The 20587-nt window shown below is 43.5% G+C and overlaps 1 long non-coding RNA gene across 1 annotated transcript; it reads right to left on the bottom strand.

Moving 5' to 3' along the window:
• Positions 1-834: 834 nt before the first annotated feature.
• On the bottom strand, positions 835-6355 carry LOC109381745 (uncharacterized). The gene is made up of 3 exons (XR_002123804.1): positions 6199-6355; positions 2957-3240; positions 835-1518 (listed from the first exon to the last, which is right to left on the bottom strand). It is a non-coding gene; the product is annotated as an uncharacterized LOC109381745 (long non-coding RNA).
• Positions 6356-20587: the final 14232 nt, after the last annotated feature.

The following is a 20587-nucleotide window of genomic DNA, read 5'->3' as shown; positions in this document are numbered from 1 at the left end:
GGACTTCCTCTTCCCTGGATGGAAATGTCTTATGACCTTGGAGCCTGGGCAGGGTATGACAGATGCATGGGCTACACTCACTGGTGCTTTCCAGCAAGGGAGACGGAATGATTTTTGCAAAGTTTTGCTCATTTGGTTCCCCAATAAACATAACGAAACAATCAGAATGATCCCAAACAGAATGTGAGCCAGTGAGCACCTTTTGTGGGAATGATGTCAGACACATATAATATTTTTTTAGTTTTTTTTTTTTAGCTGAGCCATCCTGCCACCTGTTGGCAGCTCAGCAGCAGCTCAGCTCAGGCTGGGAATTAAACCGGTGACCCTGTTGCTCAGAGCTCTCACTCTTGAGTGAACTCTTAACCAACTGAGCCACTTGGCTGGCCCCAGACACATATAATTTAAAGGTGTCTCCTGTGCCTAGGGCAGTGCCAGACACATAGTGGCCACTTGATACATATTTATTTGATAAATGAATAGCTGATGAGTGAATGAACTTGTTTCTGGTGGTTGCTGCAACCCTTTCAATGTGATTAAACATATACTGGTTCATTTAGCAAGTCACAAGGAGAACCTACTCCTTATTTTATAACGCCTCATACAGAAAGAATGTGTTTCAAACCACACCACCCAGCTGGTCTGACTGTCCCAGAAGCTTCTTGGGTTTAAAATGCTCAGATTTGCCATGGAAACTCATCCATAGCTCATGTACAATTTCCTGATGGCAGTTCACTGAAACATAAGGAAGAAGAGACTAGCACACAAATTCAGTCATCAGCCTAGTAATTGATTAAAATCACTAGAAATCAAACATGTTTTAGAATTTCTGAAAGGTCAGTTAAGCCACATGTGTTTATTAGAAAGTTGTTTTTCCATGATGAAGTGTGGAGGACCCAAACCTTAATTTTTCGCGAACTTTCCACTGTGCCCTTACATGGTAGAAAGTTCGTGAACTTAATTGTCCAACCTTCATATGAGTGTGTGGTTTGCATAAACTAGATCTGACCCAATTTTAGTTTTCTGTGTCTAACACTTTCCTAGCTATTTATTTCAACTCAACAACTGTGGGTTGAACAAATTCCAATGTGCCTAGCCCTGTGTTGGATGCTTGTGGGGGAGCACTGCAATCTTTTTATTGACTCAGGAATAATAAGAAAATTTATCATCAGCTAAAGTATTCAACAACAGCAGGTGAAAGGCAAGGTTCAGATGACATATTGGTTGTGACCCCAAAAGGACCGTAATTTATTCAGTAATTACACATGACTGGAAGCCCTGCTGTCAGATGAACCTTCTTACGCATACCAAACAGATGCCAAGGCATTTATTGAGTGGAAGGATTGCCTAACAGTAGCTATTTAGTGTGATAATGGCGTTTGATAGTTTGGACACAAACACCATTGTCACACTCCACAGCTCTGCTAAGGAATATCTGTAGCTGTGAAGGTGTTACCTTCACCTCCCCACTCCACCACGGCCAATGATGATCAGGGAGGCTCGCCAGCTCCATATAATGACCTGAGCAGAGAAAACAGGGATCAAAGGGCGGGAGCATTTTCAACAATGGAAAGAGAGAAAGACTTATAGGCTTCTGTGTTCTAAAACAGTTAAACTAATAAAGGGACTCACTGAGCCTTAGGTCCTGTTACCCTCCCGCAAAGGCCTCCCGCCCACAGGAAGGAAGACTTCCTGTGGAAATGGATGAGAAATCTGTTTGCATCAATTTTCTAAAAGGGCTAAGAGAGAAGGAATCTCTCGAGGGAACTGATTTTAGGAAATAAGTACTTAGTGGCAGACCACATTATAAGCCATAATAAGACTGAATAAATGGACCCTCCCCTACTCACACCTCACCACACATCCCAATTCATCAAAGGTAAATGTGATAAAGTCTACCGTCTAAGGAAATGAAAATTATTTTTCATGGGGATATAGCTAGCATTTAGATGGGCTGTAATCTACTCTCAGTAACAACAATTGGATCCAGAAGCATCCAGATTTTAAATCTTATTCACCACAGTCATTTCCCACCATCGTAGTGGGTGGGAGATGAGGAAAAGAAAGAAAATGGAAAGAGGAACTATTCAATTTTTCATGAATAATACTCATTTTCAAGCAAAAGGGAGCCTTCTGTGACTGAATCCCTCTGGCTTTCTGGGTTTCCCGTTGGAAATGGTTTCTAAGTGATACATGGATTCCTGCCCACAATGGAGAATGAGAGGAAATAAACATTTTACATAATCCTTTGTTTTCTTCCAAATGCTGGAAAAGGAGAGGGTTGAGGGCCAGTTGGTTTTTTACCCCAGGATAACTGAGTTAACATTTGATCAGAGTCTGTTTTGGCCATAAAATTGGCCCATTCTTAACAACTGAAAATAAACCCTTCTATGGTTTTCAGTAAAACTGCCCTATTCTATGCAGACCATGAAATCACCTTCTTCAACCTAAGACTGCAGTTATTAGCATACTATGAAAGTCACTCTGTCCCCACAGGATTGGAGCATTGAGCCCTGCCTTTTTTTGCTTTTCAGTTTTATGGAGATATCATTGATACATGCAAATAACATTGGATTTGCTTTGGATGTATCACCTCAGCCTTTTTTTTTTTTTCTTTCCTTTTTGATTGTGCTGATTTGCTTATCTTCCTATTAAGTGACTGACTTCCTTTGGCTCCTGTCTGTGACCCTGGCTTGCCTTTACTGGGCGCGGCCATTTGCAAGGCAGCAGGGAAGTGCTACCTGGCCCACTGTCAGCCCTGCTCTCCTCAGGTGGAACTCTCCACCTGGGCACTTTTGCTGCAACTCACTCTGAATACAAACTGTAGAGTTCCAGCTGGCCCCAAACGCTACCACCAACCCTCAGCACTCTGGGTGCAGCCATGGTGGACACACACATGTGATTAACTAGTTCTGATTATTCCCGGCCCTTCTACTCCTAACACCTTAGCCAGGCTCACCTGCTTTGTCTTTGCCTGAGGGACCTAGAATAGAAACCACTTCCTGGCCACTCAAGGGTCATTGCTGACCATGGCGTGAGGCTCCAGGAACCTCTTGGTTCATTTGTGAAGAAGCAATGGGAGGTGAACGATTCACTAGTTTAAAAGGTCCTGGTGGGATGTGCTTGGAGGGCTCTAGGTGGGCCAAGGGTTTGGGCCCATTTTGCTTCTCAGGACCTTAACGCAGCCTCTGAGACCCCTTCACTTCCCTGGGTGAGCTCTGTATGCTTCAGGCTTTTAATCATCTGCGAAAGACAGAAAAAGGAAGGAAGAGTAAACAGGGAAGAAGAAAAGAGAGGAGGGAGTTAATGCATTACAGGTAAATCTTTCCAAACTCCTCCCCCAAATAAACCTCTATTTCTTTCTTTCTTTCTTTCTTTCTTTTTTTGGTCCAGGAAATTTATCTCAAGGAAAAAGTCCTTGAATTTGTAGAAGAGATTTTCTTTTCCACAAAAGATTTTCTTTTCCACAAATTTGTAGAAAGTGTTACCTATAAGGCTGTCCATGAAAGCATTGTTTATAATAGTAAAAACCGCAAACAACCTAAATGTCCAATTATAAGAAAAGGTAATATATTTATGATACACCCTAGTCACTGGATATTGTAGAAAAATGGTTGTTGACTTGGCAAGAGATTCAAGATATGTTATTGAAATGAAGCGGTTTACAAAACAATATACACAGTATGAGCCCTTTTTACTGTGAAAAGTGCATATATGCCAGGGGCAAAAACATCGAACATTAACCATAGTTATCTTTGAGTGGTGGGTGGAATTAGGGTTTCCTTTTATTCCTCCTTTTGTGTCTCTGTTTTTATTAATTTCTAATTTCATGCCGTGCTTTTGTGCTGAGAAAAATAATTAGAATTTAAGCAATTTTTAAAGTTTCTTTGTGTGTTGGATTCCTAATAAAAATTCCTTCTTGCAAAAACGCTCTTCTGAAATTGAGAGGTTAAAACTTCTCCTATTTTTACACTGCTTGTCAACAAGCTTGAAAAGTTAGGGCTAATGCTGAGAGATGGGCCTCGGGCTAATTTCTTAGCAAATTACTAGTGAAATACTTCATTGTGCAGTACAATAATTTTATGGTATTATTGCATCAATCAATAAACACATGTTTATTGCATGCCTATTATGTTCTCAGCCTTGTGCACCATTTTTAAACATAGCTATAACGGACCTCATCTTTTATTACTTCTTTGATCGTTTCTGTAGGCGCTGTTCAACTCTGTCAACTGTCAACCTGCAAAGCACTTTAAACAAGCAAGCAGAATGTTTTCATTTTTTTTCAAAGGTCATCCAATAATATGTTACTAACGAAAACCATTAGAAGTGGTTAATGCCAGCATGTACTTGGATATTTTTCTTAAATTCACAAGGTTATTTCTCATTCTATAGGTGTAAAAAAATCTTTTGTTCTAGTATGTTTAAATTTAACAACTGAACTTCAATAGTGCCAGTGAATAATTACAGAAAGTGTATATAAGATGGTTGGGAAATAATTACACCTGTGATTTCCTGTGAAAAAATTCATGCTGACAGCAAAGATGTTGGATATTAATCGGGGTGACATGTTCAAGTGCCAGCGCAGTTCTCTACAGCTCAGAAAAGGCCTAGAAAGTTCCTACGGAGCTTCTCTCCACTGATCTCAGCCACATTCATCCCCCACCATCTCTCTCTGTGCCTTGCTTCCCAAAATTTCCTGAGAGAAATCCAGGGCTAGGCATGTCTAAATGGCTGTCTATTTAAATGAAAATTTTGTGCTGTGTCCCTGTCCTCTGTTCCTCACCTTCCCAGCCTGAACTGACTCTCTAAGACATTTCTAATTGCTGTGCTCAATTCAGATTGCAGTCTTCCCACTGAGCCCATGGGTATGAAAACAGGAAGGGCTGGGTTTGCCCCTCTTTTTATGTCATGGGGAGGGGGAGTTCATCAAGGAGGGAGCCTTGACAAAGCCTAACCCTCTAGCAAATTCTTCAACCTGTAAGTATTCTGTGTGCATCACAGCTCCATGTAAGATGTCTTTGATTTGCAAGTACCAGGGATATCTCTAAGCTTCCTATTTCTTTCTTAGATCAGATCTGGGCACGAGCAGCTTGTCTTTGCTTCCATATTTTGTTTTCCAGGGGTTGAGAACATTCTAGGGGCAACCCCAGAGGACTGAGAAAAGAGTGCTTTGGGGAGCAGGAATTGTTATCTTGCTGCAAACCTAGTCCATCAGCACCAAAAAAAAAAAAAGAGAAAGAAATGCTTTTTCCTAACTCCATATTTTCTGTCATTTTGAATAGATGTGTTCAATGCATCCATTTGATTCTTTTAGGCTGTGAAAGTCTAGACAAAGGAAAAATCAGTATCACATGCCTGAGTCTTGTCACTTTGAAAGTACATGGAAATTCTAAAATAGAATGTTCTCGTCCATAGGGAGCAAAGATGCATTTCTTTTCTCATTGAAATGCATCTAGAAGGGAAAATATGGACACTTCTGATTCATGCATCTATTATCCATGTATCACCAACCAAGGGTGAAGAGGGGATCATTGAGCAAATGTTCAGCCAAGTTGGGGTCTCAATAGGCTCTTTGTAAGAGAATTACTGAGGCCTGGGGGTTCCTAGGAACTAGTCCCATTTCTGTGCAGGTGTCCAGCTATTTCCAATGCCGTCAATGGAACAATAAGAGGTGGACAGAAAAGCATCTCGGACACTGGCATTTTAGAAGTAGGAGAATGAAACAGACTGAGCTTTGCCCACAAGCTCGGAAAAGGGAGGGATTCCTGGTCAAATAAACCTCCTTAATTCTAGTGAGACGTCGGGTGGAATCTTGATGGCCTTGGTGCTCTTGTTAAATCAGACCATCATAAAACAGGAAATGGCTTCATGTGTTGCCACACAAGGGCTGAAATACAAGTCCGCGCCACCTCTGGGCCCTCGATTCCTTCCTAGCCTTATCCTTTCCCTCCATGGGGATGAGAAGGAACCTCCAGGAAGGTCTCTAGTTTTCTCAGGCTTTCTGAAGAAGCAGAATAATCAAGGCAGACAAATTCAACTAGTGTACGTTACCACTTCACCTTGTTCAGGTGTCATGTGGGGTCCTTTTAAACACCTAGATCACAGCTCACCCCCACTTTTCAAAGTTACTGACCACCCGAAAGATTAGCCTAATTCACATGGGGAGTTGGAAGGAGTGTAGGGGGAAGAGGCACTTACCTTTCAGGCAGCTTGAGTCTTCTCTCGGCTCAGGGCCCCTTCTCGGGCCAGAGGGGTGGTGCCTTCCAGCCTCCCTGCTCTGCGGGCTGCAGAGGGGCGGCTGTGGGCTTGAGCCTTGAGCTTCTGTGGGGTTTAAGCCTTTCCCCTCTCCCTTTATGGGATCCAAGGTTTTAAAGTAAACAGTTCTTTCTCTTTCTGATAAGTCACATTAAATCATCGATTCGGAGGGAGGGAGGGCATGACCTTAGCCCACTAAGTCATCGTCACCTTTGGTCCAGCACACTAAGCAAGACCAGAAAGCCTAGCATCCCCCCCCACCGCTGCTGTGTGGGGGTGCAGTGCAGGCAGACATGGAGGCCAACTGGTGGAGCAGGCAGTTGCTCCTGGTGAACACGATTCCCCCCAGAAACCCGGGTTTAAACGTGGTTAACTCTTTCCTTACAGAAAGACTACGGTTTATGACATTGTCACTTCCTCAGATTTCTAGACCCTGAAAAGTCACTTGGTCCTATGAACCTAATAAATTAAAAAATCCTTGGCTCATCCTACTTAAGGCTCTTGATCAATATCTGGAAGCCAATCTCATTGTCCTCTTGAGCCAACCATTTCTGACGTAGTTACAATCTGTTTATTTGTTCATGCCAACAATTATTTATTAAGTTCCTCCTTGCCTGCTCAGCTCTGGTAATGCAAAGGTGAGCAAGACAAGCGGAGTTTACAACTTAGTAGGAAAGGTGGATACATCCAAAAGCAACCACAGAAACAGCCATTGGAGAAGGCTGCCGCTGGTCCTAACTGTAGTCTCTCGGCTGCTATTATTTTTAATGTCTCTGATCATTTCTTTTTCTTCTGAGGCCACTTTGTCGTTTTGCTTTTCTTAAGCTTTGAAAGGGAGCTATCTGCTGTACTCCCTAGTAATAAATGCAATCTCAAGTGAGGTCTGGTTATCCTGGGCAAAGTCCATGGTGGTGAGAGGTGGGGGGCAGCCTTTAGCCGGGACTGTCATTTTGCTCTACATTTGCTCTTAGGTATCATGTTTCTTTTCAGGTGAACGTGGAAAGCAAATGTGCTGTGGCTTTTTCTTTTTCTTTCCCAAGAACTTCTAGCTGATCTCAAGAAATGAGCCCAAAGAGGTACTGCTATCTGGTGTCTGAATGCCTGTGGGAGACCCCTTTGTTGGTGGCCTCAGACCACCTGAGGTCATCCTGCAAACTCACCCCTTGAAAAGAGCAGGGGCTTCCCATGAGGGACTAGCTGTGGCCTTCCAAAGCCTGGCACATGCCTTTGGCGAGAGTCCAAATGTTCATCGTGAAATGGGGAAAAACATCTGGTTTTTTTTCAAAGGTGGTATTGCTGGAATGGCCTGTGGTAACTTCCTTTGTACATTTTTAAGCTGCTTCTCCTGGTTAAGGCAGACCTATTTCTTTTCAGAATTACTGTTGGTTTTTCTTCTTTAAAGTCACTCAGATTCCTGAGTCCACCATGGAGCTATTCTTTCAAAGGGCAGGACAAGTCCCTCCCACTCCCTGGCCTCACCGCGTGGATATCCGGGTCACTTTCATCAGCTTCCTTTGGTCTACAAAAGTTGATGCATTTTTGCCAAAATTTGCCCTTCTTTTGAAAAACCGTGATGAAGACAAATGTTCCATGTTCAAATGATTTCCTTTAAATCCCCAGCCATGGTACTACAAGGATTCTGAATGTCAGACAGAAGACCAGTCTTATCCTCTTTATAATCCTTAACAAACTTCCTCCAGCAAATCACACAGCCCCTACCTAAGCTGTCTTTAAAATGATCTTTTTAAAAACATTTTTTGTTTAAACCGAAGGGGATGCATTCTTTTAAGATAAGATAGATTTGAATCCTGCAAGGTTGAAGTTCAGTTTGGAACAGCTCAATCCCTGTTTGTCCTCAGATACAGGCTGCAAAACTGGGTCTCACAAACAGTAAAAAAACAAAAGCAGGTAACTTTCCACTGGTTGCAGCTGGAAGCAGGCCCTGCCCCTTGGGGGTGACTGACTGGTTTTCTCACCTTCCTGCCTGAGTTTCAGGCTTTCTGGAAAAATAAAAATAAAAACTATGTGGTGGTCAGTTCCAATGAAGAATGCCCGACTTTTGCCAGGAGGGAGGCAGGAATTTGGGAACTGGGAATCCGGGGCTCATTCGATATTATTTGCCATTTGGATTTTTGCCTTTGGACTTGACACATTATATTTCTGAGTCTTTCGTTTCCTCCCTGTGCAGTAAAGCTGAGAATGCTTGCTTGTCATTGGCTCTGAACCCTTAGGTGAAACAGGAGATGAATTCGTTTTTATTGATGAATACAGAAAAGCAAAGATGGACGTAGAGAAATTACAAAGGTCCTGAGCTGTATCGTCTAATTGGTTATTTATGGGACCGTAAAGGAAAAGAGACCACAGGAGTGGAGGTTAGCCCTCAAGGGTCAGGGCTGAGCACATGGGGACTGGAAGGAGGCTGACCCGCCATAGTCTCAGGTTTGCTATCAAGAGAATCAAAATCACTTTCACACCGATGTCCCAACCCAGGACTCAAGTGAAAACAGCATGTTGTCAGCTCGTCCTGGTTTCATCACTGTAGTCAGACACGTGTCACCTTCTCCCACTAAAGGTCCTGCTCTTATCCGTGGAAACAAGCTCAGAACACCGGTAGGCATGCGGGAAGCAGGGGCCTGACTTCTGGGGGTAAAGGGGAGCCCATCATGTGAATGAGCGGTAGGGGCCCTCTCCCCAAAGGCAGTTGAAACAAGCTGCAAACATTTTGTTACTTCTGCCAGCAACACTTCAGCATATATCCCCAAAGAAAAAGAGTTTTTTACTTAACTTGAGTATCATTGTCAGAGCTAAATTAACAGTAATTCCCTAATAGCATCTAATATTTAGCTCATTTTCAAATTTCCCAATTATCTCCAAAATATCTTTTAGAGTTGTTCTCCTCCTCTTCCTCCTCCTCCTCCTCCGTCTTCTTCTTTTTAAACTATCATCCAGTCAAGATTAATGCCTTGCATTTGGTTCTCCTTTCCTCCTTTTCTTTAAATGACAAAATTAGACTAGATTCTCTCTGGCACTCTGTCAAAATGTTATGTTTCCATCCTCGTTTTTCCAGAGCTAGGCCACTGCTCTGGGTTTCTAATGAGAGAACGCCTAGGATGCAGGCCCCTTAAACCTTCTGCCTGGCTTCCCGCTCCCTTCTGAAGATGAGCAAATACCCTAAGTAAATCGTTTTTAAAACATCAAATAAGAATCTCCAATCAATTCTCATTCGTTTACTCATTCGAGACATATTTGTTGAAGGCCACAATGTCCTTAGCGCTATATTGTGTAGTGGGTATATGCAAGAACAAAAACCAACCAACCAACCAACCCAACAACCAATACCACCAGACTGAAATGCCTTCTCTCATGAAGCTTACATCTGGAAGGAGGCAAGCCATAAACAAAGTAAATAAAGGAAGGCAGAGAAGGGGGTAGTGAGTTTGGGGGGAAGAATTCAAGTTAAAATAGTGGGACAGTCAGCCTCACTGAGGCATGGTTTGAGCAGGAAGTTAAAAAGTGAACCATGATGATACCAGGAGGAGGAACCCTGGAAACATGTCCCCTCTGCCTCTCTCTGGGTCCAGTGTTAGGCTGAGAAATGTGGGTACAAACCCTGGGTATGTGTTCCTCTTTTGTGCCCATCCCTGAGTGCATTTCTCATAGACCCCACTTAGATAGCAAGTTCTGTGTGCAATCCCCCCTCTTTACATCAAGTTAATTGATTTGCTATCTGTCCTGACTGCAGCTGCTTTGTTTCACTTTTGTTTTTAGAGGCGGGCAGAGAATGGAATCGGCATAGTGTTCGTCTTTTATTCCAGAGCCAGACTCCCAAATCCACTGAGCCAGGTGCCAAACCAGTTCTTTCATCAGGGGTCTTACTGTCACACCTGGGCTCCTGCGAGAGCATCCCGCTGTGCCCTTCATTCCTTTTCTACTGTTGTCCCTCCTGCCCTGCTTTCCTGTCACCTCCTAAGATTCAAACCTCAGGCTGAGGGCTTCATGTGGTTAAGACCAAATTCAGCTTTTTGCCAATAAAACAGGTCCTTCTATGAACGAGGAATTATGAAGCTCACTGAAAGATGGCTCTGCCCCAGCCTGCTCTATCCCTGCTTAACTGACCTAGGAACAAATTATTAATAATTGTCTTCAGCTGCTTTACTTGGTCTATGACAGGCAATCCTTTTGCACATTTCTCAGTAACAAAGTACAACACCCCTTCATCCACCTGTGAGTCTCTTCCTTCCTTGAGTCTGTAAAGCACTTGGCTGTTTCTTGCTTTGCAAGAAAATATAGGACTGTGATTGTTTCTCCAAGACAAAAAGAAAATTTGTATCATTAAAATCAAATTTAGTCTCTTCTATTTTGTTTTCATGCGTCTGCTTAGAAAATAACTTTTCATTTCAATGCTGAATCTTTGTGTAATCTTGGAAGACATTGTGGCAAACTCAAAATATGTTGTGCCAACAATGCAGGTAGCTCAGTTGAGGTGACATCAGGACCAGCAATGACTGAGGCATCCACCTAGTGAAAGTTTCTCATATCTGCCAGCTGGCCAACAGCAATCATGATGCCATTAATTCTAAAGTCATCCTAATTTCAGGGATGTTAAAACACAAGGGGGAAAGGTATGCTTTAATAGACAAAATGCAATTGTTTTGCAAAAATATGATAATTTAGCAACCTGTATTTTTTTTCATTCAGTAGTCTATCCTTAACACACTTTCAGGTCAAGGAATACCTGTATCAACACTCTTTAAAATAACTTTGGATTTTATTTTATTATGTTCTATTGACTGAATTTATTATTCACCTAAACCCTATTTGGAAGTAAGTTGGGTTCTCCTTTTTAAAAGCATTATTAACAATCATGCAAAGATACCTTTATATATAAATAATTGCACACATTTTTTTGTTTTGTTTTGTAATTTTTGAAGGACTTTGAACATATTGCGTTAACTTTTTAGTTTGGTACCAAGAAAAATGGGCAAAAGCTTTTTACCTGAGATCTTAAGTGTTAGAAAATGACCTTCCTCATTGTGGTATAGGGAAGTCAAATGCTACAACTAATACTTCCTCAGACCAAGAATATCACAAATCTTGTTATAGCTATTGAAGAACTGTCTCTCTTCAACTAGAATTGCCTGTTTTACAAATAAAAACACAGGACACCCAGTTAAGTTTTCATCTCAAACAAACAAATCATTTTTAAGTATAAGTATAGCCCATGCAATATTTGGGGCATACTTATACTAAAAATTATTCATTGTTAATCTGGAATGCAAATCTAACTAGGAATGCTGTAGTTTATACAGCAGCCCCATCTGAATGTACGCCAGCATGCTGACCTGGCTCAGCTCTTTTTTGAGGTGGAAGGTCAGCTTTTTTAGAGTTACTTCATTTCTTGAGCACATGATTATTTTAATAAAAGTGTTGCATTTAACATTTGCTCTTCCATTACATGAAAGGCAATGTTGACCAGGTAGGACAGGGAGAATTGGGGAAGGACCAGGAGGCACAGAGTCCTAAGACGGAGATTTGCAACCCAGCTTAGCCCTTTCTATTGTAGCTGTTACCTTCATCTCCTGGAGACTACATTTTCTTACATAAAAAAAAGTCGTCAACAATAGTAGGACTCTCCTCAGTATTGCTGTGTAAAAACAGCAGTGTGCTGATTTACTGGAAAGGGCTGATAAACTGTAAAACTCCAAACATTATAAGCTAAAACTCACGAGGGAAAGGGCCCATGATGCCAGAACGTCAGACATATTGAATTTTCCCAGGTTTGTGCTGCTGTGGTCTCCTCTAATGGTCCCCCCCCCCATTCACCCCCCCCATACATACAAAGCTACTCCATAGGCCAGTAGAAAAATCCCACTACTTTTAGAAATGATTCAGCTGGAGATGCTGCATAGAGAAGACCAAAGGCAACTGGGGAGCTCCTTTTCTCCAAAAGCTTTAGGAAAAACTTTCAAATAGATTCTTCTGCTTTAAGGACAGGATTTTAATTAGACCTGAGTTTGTGGGATGTCTTCTTCAATCCAGGTTGTGCAAAGGGCATTTGAAAGTAATCAATAATCCAAACAAGAGTTTGGAACTAGGGGGGAAAAAATCCATTGAATTAACCTTAAATCTATTGGCTATTTTGGCTGAATTTATGAGTACGGGAGAAATCCCAGCTAGGACTGTCAAAAGGAAGATCAAGTGTCAGCATTTTGTTTAAGCTGTGATGCCTCAAGGGGGCTGAGAGGAGACAGACAGAGTGTGAATCATTAAGACCTCATGCGGCAATTGTCTAGCTCTTTAAAATTGATCAAAATGTACATAACTTGGGGCCAGGGAATGCATTTTTAAGCAGTACACAAAGCCTAAAATCAAGAATTTCTAATGTTACATGATTGAAATAATTAAGTCAAAGAGAAAAACAAACAAACAAGAACAGGAGAATATTAGCAACACAGTTACATTTCTTCAGTTTATAGATCATTCATGTAAATCAAGGTTGAGTAAGTCAAGATGAAAATCAGGACAATATGAACATGGAGTTTACAGAAAAATAAACTCATGACAATGTGGTTAACTTCACTCTTATAAAAATGTAGATGAAATATCAATTCTTCGTGAGCAAGTAAGTGAAAATTAAAAAGCTGGTCATTATCCAGTATTGACCATATGTGGGCAATCTGCCATTCTCAAACTCTTTTGATGGAAGTACTCATCATCTATTTTTTGGAGGATAATTTGACAATATCTACCAAAGTTACCATTCCTCTTGGTCCAGTAATTCTATCACTGGGAATTTACTATACTCGTATAGATATATTCACAAAAGCACCCTAAGACATGTATAAAAAAATATTCATTGCAGCATTGTTTGTAAAAGCAAAAAACTAAAACTAAATATCTGTATGGTACACTGGTTAAGTAAATAATACAGTCATGCAATGTAATAATGTAATAATAGAGCCATACAATATTGTGCAGACATTTAAACAGAAAAAGAAAAACACCAAGAATTGGGTAAGAATGATGATTAATCCCATACCTCCTAAGACCAAAAGATCAGAATACATTTGGCATAAATAAAAGGGTTAATAAATACTTATGTGCATTTGTATATGTATTTATTTGGTGATAATAGCATACTTTTTTTTCCTTGAAGGCCACAAAGAACATAACTGATGGTGGTCCCTTGGGAAGTGGGCTAGTGGTTGGGAGATGGGGTGGGGCTTTATGTTTAGGATTTTTTACCTTGCTGTTCTTTAATTGCTTGGAGGTGTGATCAAAAGCAGAGCCCCAAGACCTCTGAACCTGGCCACAGATGCAGGAAAACATGGTCTCTCATCTAAAAGCTGAGAACAGGTGCAGCAAGACATCAAAGGACAGAGAAAGGCTGGCTGGCTTGATGTTAGAGGTCACGGTGAAGCTGCAAGCACCAACAGACGTGACCTCCAATTGGAAGCAGAGGGCTTTGACACTCAGCAGTCTGGGGGTCAGTCCAGTTGGAGTTAGGGGAGCTTGAATTTGGTCCTGGAAGGGCATGAGACAGTTCAGAGTGCTTGCAGCATATGTGTCTGGGGTATTAAGTGGATGTAACGAAGGCCCTGGCCTAGCAGTGGCATCTTTTAGGAAGCCAGGTTTGGCCTGAGCGCTGAAGGAGGGGTGGGAATTGTGCAGGCACAGGGAAGGGGCTGGAAAGATACCAGGTTCAGGGAACAGTATGTGTGAAAGCCTGAGACAGGGAACAGATGGCAAGTCCACGTGACTGGACCAGGTACAGAGTGGGAGACGGTGCACGATGAGCCACAAGGTAGGCAAGGTGCTTCCTATGGGACTTGGGGGCAAAGGTTGGGGTTTTATCTTTATCCAAGAGCACTGGGAATCTATCAAAGGGTGTTAATCGTATGTGGACAGGATCGCTTAGTTGGCAGTGAGAAGAGGGGGTGGGGAAGGTAAGAGAGGAGGTTAAGAGGCTTCGGTGAAGTCCATGTAAGGGGTGGGGGCAGTGGAGAAAACAGAGCTGGTGCTAAAGGGGGATAGAAGTTTGTGGGTGTCTCCTGTGGTCTCTGCTTCAGAAGGACCACACCACCTAGCACACCTTCCGTTCTGAGCTGCCTTGCAATGTGGTGGTGGGGATGGGGACCCAAAGTGGAAAGACATGAAGCACTAGCTGTGGGAGCTCCAGGCTCTGCAGGACAGGAATCTGTAGCCCACATTTCCATCCATGTTCCTGGCTCATGCTGCTCCCAGGAATTGGGGTACACAAAGACGATTATTTCCATGCATCAGCGTTAGACTTCAATATCGGCCAGCCACTGGAACAAGCATTATTATGTTCTGTGGGAAATAATTGACTTTCCAAATATTGACTACATTGTTATCCATTACCCTCCCCCCCCGCCCACCCCTCCCTTTCAGGATCATTCTTACTTTCCATTAATCTTGAGAGTTGGGACCATCTCTTGGCAAAATTATGAATTAGGGGAAGCCGAGACCCCGGGTTTTTCAAGGTTCTTTCCTGCTTTAAGGACCTCACCCCTCGTGGATGTCAGATATGGGGAAGGGATGCCTCAGGGAGGTTGCAAAGACCTGAAAATCCACGTGGGCACCAAGCCTTTGCATATGTATACATGGGTACTGTTGTGATTTATGAAACAGAAATTTATTTCAGTGTTCTATTGAATTCAATATAACTTTTGGTCATTTACATATTATCTTTTTTCTTTTTTTAAAGATTTTTATTGGGGAAGTGGGGGGAGGGGAACAGACAAGTTGCTGCCCTTTTTGCTCTTCAGTCTAGTTGTGGAGGACATTTCTTCACTGGCCCAAGTTGGCACCATCATTGCGCTCTTCCCGGGTGAGGCAGATCAGTCGCCGGCTTCTGGACGGCCACTCACTGCGGCTGCTGGCCGCTCACGCTGGCTGCTGGCTACACATGGTAGCTTATGGCAACCCACTGCCACAGGGGCTGCAGCCTATGCCATCACCGGTGACTCACAGCAGCCCAGCTCCAGGTTGAGCTGTTGTTCAGCATCTTAGCTGTAGAGGGCAGTGTCACTGGCCCTCATATGTGGGATCTGAACCGGGGCCCTCTGGCGTCCCAAGCCAGTTCTTAACCATCGCGCCACTCAGCCGGCCCTATATATTATCTTAAGAGATCTTAAAAGTTTAACCTGCTGTTGTGTGCGTGTTGGGGGGCGGGGTTCTGTGGATTTTTTTAAAAGGGGGTCATTATACCTGAGAACCACTAGTCTAGGGCAAAGGATGTGGTTTAGCAGGCAGATGTGCTGTTCATTCAGTCAATAGTTATTGCATGCCTACTACGTGGAAGGTACCATTCTAAGGCCTGGAGACACTCATGAATGAATAGACACAGTCTGTTCTCAAAAAGGCATGGTTTGATGGGAGATAGATGCCAGCAAACAGGCAGTTAGTAACTGTAGAAAAGCTGATTTTAGGTAAAGATAAGCATATTGGTTGGAGATAAGTTGAGGGGTAGGACTCATGCATTTTGAAAGAGGAGCCTCGAGAGGGTGAAACATTAACATAAAGGACCGAATTTCCACTGGTGGGATTTCAGGAAATATTTGGGCAGACTGCAGAAAGCCATTTAAATAGCTTGATTGGAAGGTAAATGATAACCTTTGTTAAAATAATGAAATCCTATTCAACGTATACACGTTAATAACCAATATCATCAATATGTTAACCACAGAATGTCTGATGTTGATTTATAGGCTGTGCCTGTGTGGCGGATTCTGTTTTCATATATTTTAAAACCTATGTCTGATCATTATTGTATCCTTAATACTATGAGAATGTCAGAATAATGCTTATTGGGTCTGGAAAGACGCTACTGTTTGCTGGCTATCAGCCAGTTGTTGAGATTCAAGCCTGATGCACAATAAGGAAAGTTTAATGATAATATTACCAATAATAGAAATAGGATACTTAAAAAGTGAAAAAGAATTGGCGACCCAGCCGGCTGGTAAGAAATGGCACATGGAGATGCACCATTGCCCAGAGATGGTGGAATACATGGAATAGCTAGAGCCGGCAGGTTAGCTGTCCAGAGGCACAAGAAGTTATTGGCCAAAGCAGCTGGGGAGGAAAGGAGAAAGGGAGAAAAGACCAGGATAATCAGCACCAAAGAATCGTCTCCTTACCTTCTTAGACTATCAATACTCTTTAAAAAAGTACTGAGATCAGCCTGAAGAGTATCTGTCCCGATCAATCTGACTACAAGTGCATTTGGTTGTTAATCATTATCACCTTGGAAGGTACTCACAAAACTCCTGTTGGGGACCCATTTGCCAAGGCACGTGTTCCCAAGGGAGGCTTATCTGGTTTGATTGGGAAATAAGAAAAGCTTCCAGAAGGTCACACACCTTCTGTGACTATATCCATCCGTTGGGTTGGTGTCGTAGCAAACTTTTAGGTGCAGAAGTTTTCAACCATTCGTTGTAAGGCAGAAAGCCAGTTTCCATGAAACTCATATAACCCCCCGATGAGGAATCGCGGATCAGTGGGGATTGGCTGCCGACGATGGTAACTTTGCTTTGTGACAAGTTTCCCACCTGCTTGACCTCAGTTTTCTCACTGACAAAACTAAGAGACGTTGACAGAACCCCCTCGAAGCTCTGACATTGGGGGTTTCTGATTCAGTCACTCCATGGCAAGTATATTTAGTGTCTCATCCTCTGCTTCTTAAGTTTCTTTTCTCCCCTTCTCCTCCCATGAATATTAGTCACTGGGGGATTTATCACAGAGAAGAACAAGACGCATCCGGATGCCTTAGCTGCTGACAGGTACTCCAGTCATGCCCTATAGGGAAGACAGGCGGTACCTCGGGCTGTTTCTCAGGAGAGGCCAACAGCATAACGCAGGGAAGGGGGCGGGGACAGTTCTATCCTCTGACACTTCACAGTGGTAGCTAAGCCCCAAAGGAGAGTGTGGTGAACTTTGGCTAGAGAATTGCCTGACACTGAACAAGGATGGCCACCAGCCTTGTCCTCAGAAAGCCGAAGAGGGGCATGTCTTCTGTTGACTGGAAACCGGAAGACGGAGGTCAAAGGCCATTACTGGAGGCTCCAATTAATCAAACCACCTTTGCTTGGGATAGTGAGGGGCAGGGGTAGGCAAAGATGGCGCCCTCCTCTCTCAGGCTTCACTATCTTGCTGGAGAAAGCATATCCCTGCCAGTAGAGCGAGAACTAATTATTACTGCCCGCAATTATTACTAGTGCTGTGTGCTAGACAGTCGAGAGGCAGCCTGTGCACGAAGACCAGCAAACGTGGGCAACTGCCTTTGAGCATTTGGGATTCAGCCACACACTTGGATTTCACCTCCCCTTGAAGAGAGGCAGAGGTATTTCAGCACCAACCTCAACTCCTTCTTGTGGGTTACGGGGCCTATCGGTTGGCTCCAATTCAGCAGGGCTGAGAGGTGGGTGGGGCTGGCCTCAGAGCTTCTCATATTCCTGGTGGCTGCCTGACTTCTTCCCCTGGGCAGCCACATGTCCCCACAGGACACCACTGAGGGCCTAACCATCTCAGGCTGGTGACCTTCTTGCCTCTGGCTCACTGTGGAAATTCACTGCTAGTTTTACATGGTGTTGCCATGAGCCCAAGAAGCAGCCACTGTCATCTACTGCCGGGGAGGGTGTACGACCTACAAGCTACACGACGGTTTATGAATACTTATTAAAATTACAGATGCCCGTAGCTTCTGATGCTCAGCTCTACTTTTAGGAATTTATCCTACAGATATGTACAACAGAGGAGTATTGCTTTTATGCAAAAGAATAGAAACACATCAAATATCTATTAGAAAGGTCAGATAAAATAAGGTATATTCATAAAGTATTTGGAAGCCATTAAAATAATGTGAAATGTGAAAAGTGTGTGTGTGTGTGTGTGTGTGTGTGTGATTTAACTAACCAATGAAACAACCTCAAAGATCAATTGTTCTTTCAAAACTCCTAGAACACTCTCAAATTTTTATTAAGTAAAAAAAGATAGCAGGATACTCAGTAGCTTATATTGCCTATTTGCATTTCAATGAAAATGGGGAGGAGAGTAAATATGTCCTTATTTGTCTGGAGGGACATCGGGGAAACTGTCACAATGGCCACCATGAGAAGGAAATGGGTGCTTTGGGGTTTGAAGGGTAGAAATCTTCCAGCTAAAGCCTCATTGCCAAAGTCCCCTCAATGAGGTTTCAATAACTTGGCTGAGAGCATGGCCCGTTAATCCATTCACACTTCAGTATGGACTAATTGATCGTTGTCCCAGCAATAAAACAGAATGGAAAAGGATCCGACCACAAATCTGGTAAGATTTCTTACACTTACTTTTGGGAGTTGGTATGATAGTAACATGTTTCAAAATTGAAATAGTAAAAGGGAGTGCACAACAGTTGGTGATAGGACAGGTGAGAGACCATGCATGGGGGTGAGCGGCTTACTATATTATATATGCATGTGGCACCCATGGAATCAAGAATTTCAGCTTTTAATAGTACTCTGATTATTCCCTTCAGGGCACACATGTGGAAGAAAGAATCACACTCAGAATAAGAAAAATTGAGTCTGGTGCCCCTATGCCACTGACTGGCACGTGGTGGGACACGACTAAGGCACCTTTCTGACCCAAGTGTCCTCGTCTCCGACGTGGGGCTGGTTACGGCCTCTCCCTCGGTGGCTGTGATGTTTGAATGAGATGGTGTATGGCCAGGTCATTTATATGTTGGGTACGAGAGCCAAACCTGCGCCCAAAGTTCTAGACACAATTGTTTCTGCACCTCTCCACTTCTCCGGTGGCTCTGGTTCCTTTTCCTCTGTTTCTAAGAATATTAAATCACTAGCACCTTTTATTATAAGCTGCTTCTCATGCTCTTTAGAAGCCAGTGATGCATGACAAGCACATTTATTTTTAGAAAAGGAATGTGATTTTCCCTTTGTTGGCACCAATGCCCCTTTCTCTTTGGTAGGCACCCACGTTTTGGTGATGTTGCTCTGCTCACCATTTTGTTATCACTTTTGCTAAAGGCACATGTAATGTGGGAGGGTGAGACAGTTTGACGTGCCCTCCGGCAGCTCGAGTGAGCACAGAGGCTGGGTAGCCCTGGGCGCCTGTGCCAGCAGGGCACAAGGGACCTGTGGGGTGTAAGTGCCATGTCTGGGAAGAAGAGGACAGCCCCCCCAACACAGTTCCCTAGGCCTCAGGAGATACCAACACGACCCACCTGAGCTCTTCCTGACCTTCATGATAAGGTACAGAAAAGGTGAGAGAGGGGCAGGGCCAAGGAGTGCCTTCAGAAGGGCTTGGGGGCTTGCGCCCCCCCCAGGACGGATCAATGGAAGACAAGCCACCTTCTCTGGCAGGTCCCCAGTGACAGAGGACCTGGGGTGAAGCTGAATGCCACTCCCATGAAAGTCACACCCACCACCTACTCAGACCATCAGGATCTCCACAGAGTCCTCCCTCATGGGAGTAGACACCAGAGACACCCTGCCACTAACGAACCGCCAGCAAGTGAGAGGACCCACCAGCTGGCTTCTCCTCCCTGCCCAGGTATCAGAAGAGGGATGAGGAGACCTCAGAACTAGGCCACATCAGCCATCCCAGCCACTGGGGGTGTGGGATGGGGTTTGGGGTTGGGAATCACTAAAGAGATTGGGGCAGGCTAAGGGCAGGCTGCACCACCAGGCACTCTGCCCTCAGTTGTCGAAATACTTGAACTTTATTGCTGCTGCTAGCAAACCAGTGAATGGCTTGACTTGGTTCCGAGGCCCACTGGGCCCCCCTGAGCAGCCTCCGTTCTTGAGTGCATTGGGAAGCCATTAATATCCAGCAGCAGAGGCCGATAGCATAATTGCTGGCAACTTCTAGAAAACCCGGTTTCCAGCCATGTGCGACAAAATGACTCTTCAATAGATGAAGATGTTGTGCTTGAATATTTTTAGTTTCTCTTCTCACAGGTGCCTGCGTCTTTGGAATGACAGAGACTGCATTCAGGGGGAGAGCAAGGATCTTACCAGAACCCCATTCCTTCACTAATTTATTTCATACATCTTGATTTTTATGAAAGCTCTCAGTGATTTTGCAGGAAGCGGCCCAGTGCTTTCTGACAGCACATCCCACATTTACTGGATCAGTTAAACAGAACTGCGGCCTCCCACTTCGAGCTCTCGGTTTGGGTCCCTTTAAGGGAAATTGAGTTCCCCCTGAACCGGCCCTGCTGCATCTGCTCTGTGCACATTGTAAATTCCAGCTACTTTTCTGGCCCGTTTGCTTCTTTTCCTGTAGAGTTGCTTATGGCAGATAATTCTTTTGA

This window comes from Hipposideros armiger, unplaced genomic scaffold (assembly GCF_001890085.2).
Source record: "Hipposideros armiger isolate ML-2016 unplaced genomic scaffold, ASM189008v1 scaffold_52, whole genome shotgun sequence".
NCBI classification, from domain to species: domain Eukaryota; kingdom Metazoa; phylum Chordata; class Mammalia; order Chiroptera; family Hipposideridae; genus Hipposideros; species Hipposideros armiger.
Note: the sequence above shows the minus strand (reverse complement) of the source record. Positions and strands in the feature narration are given on the sequence as shown.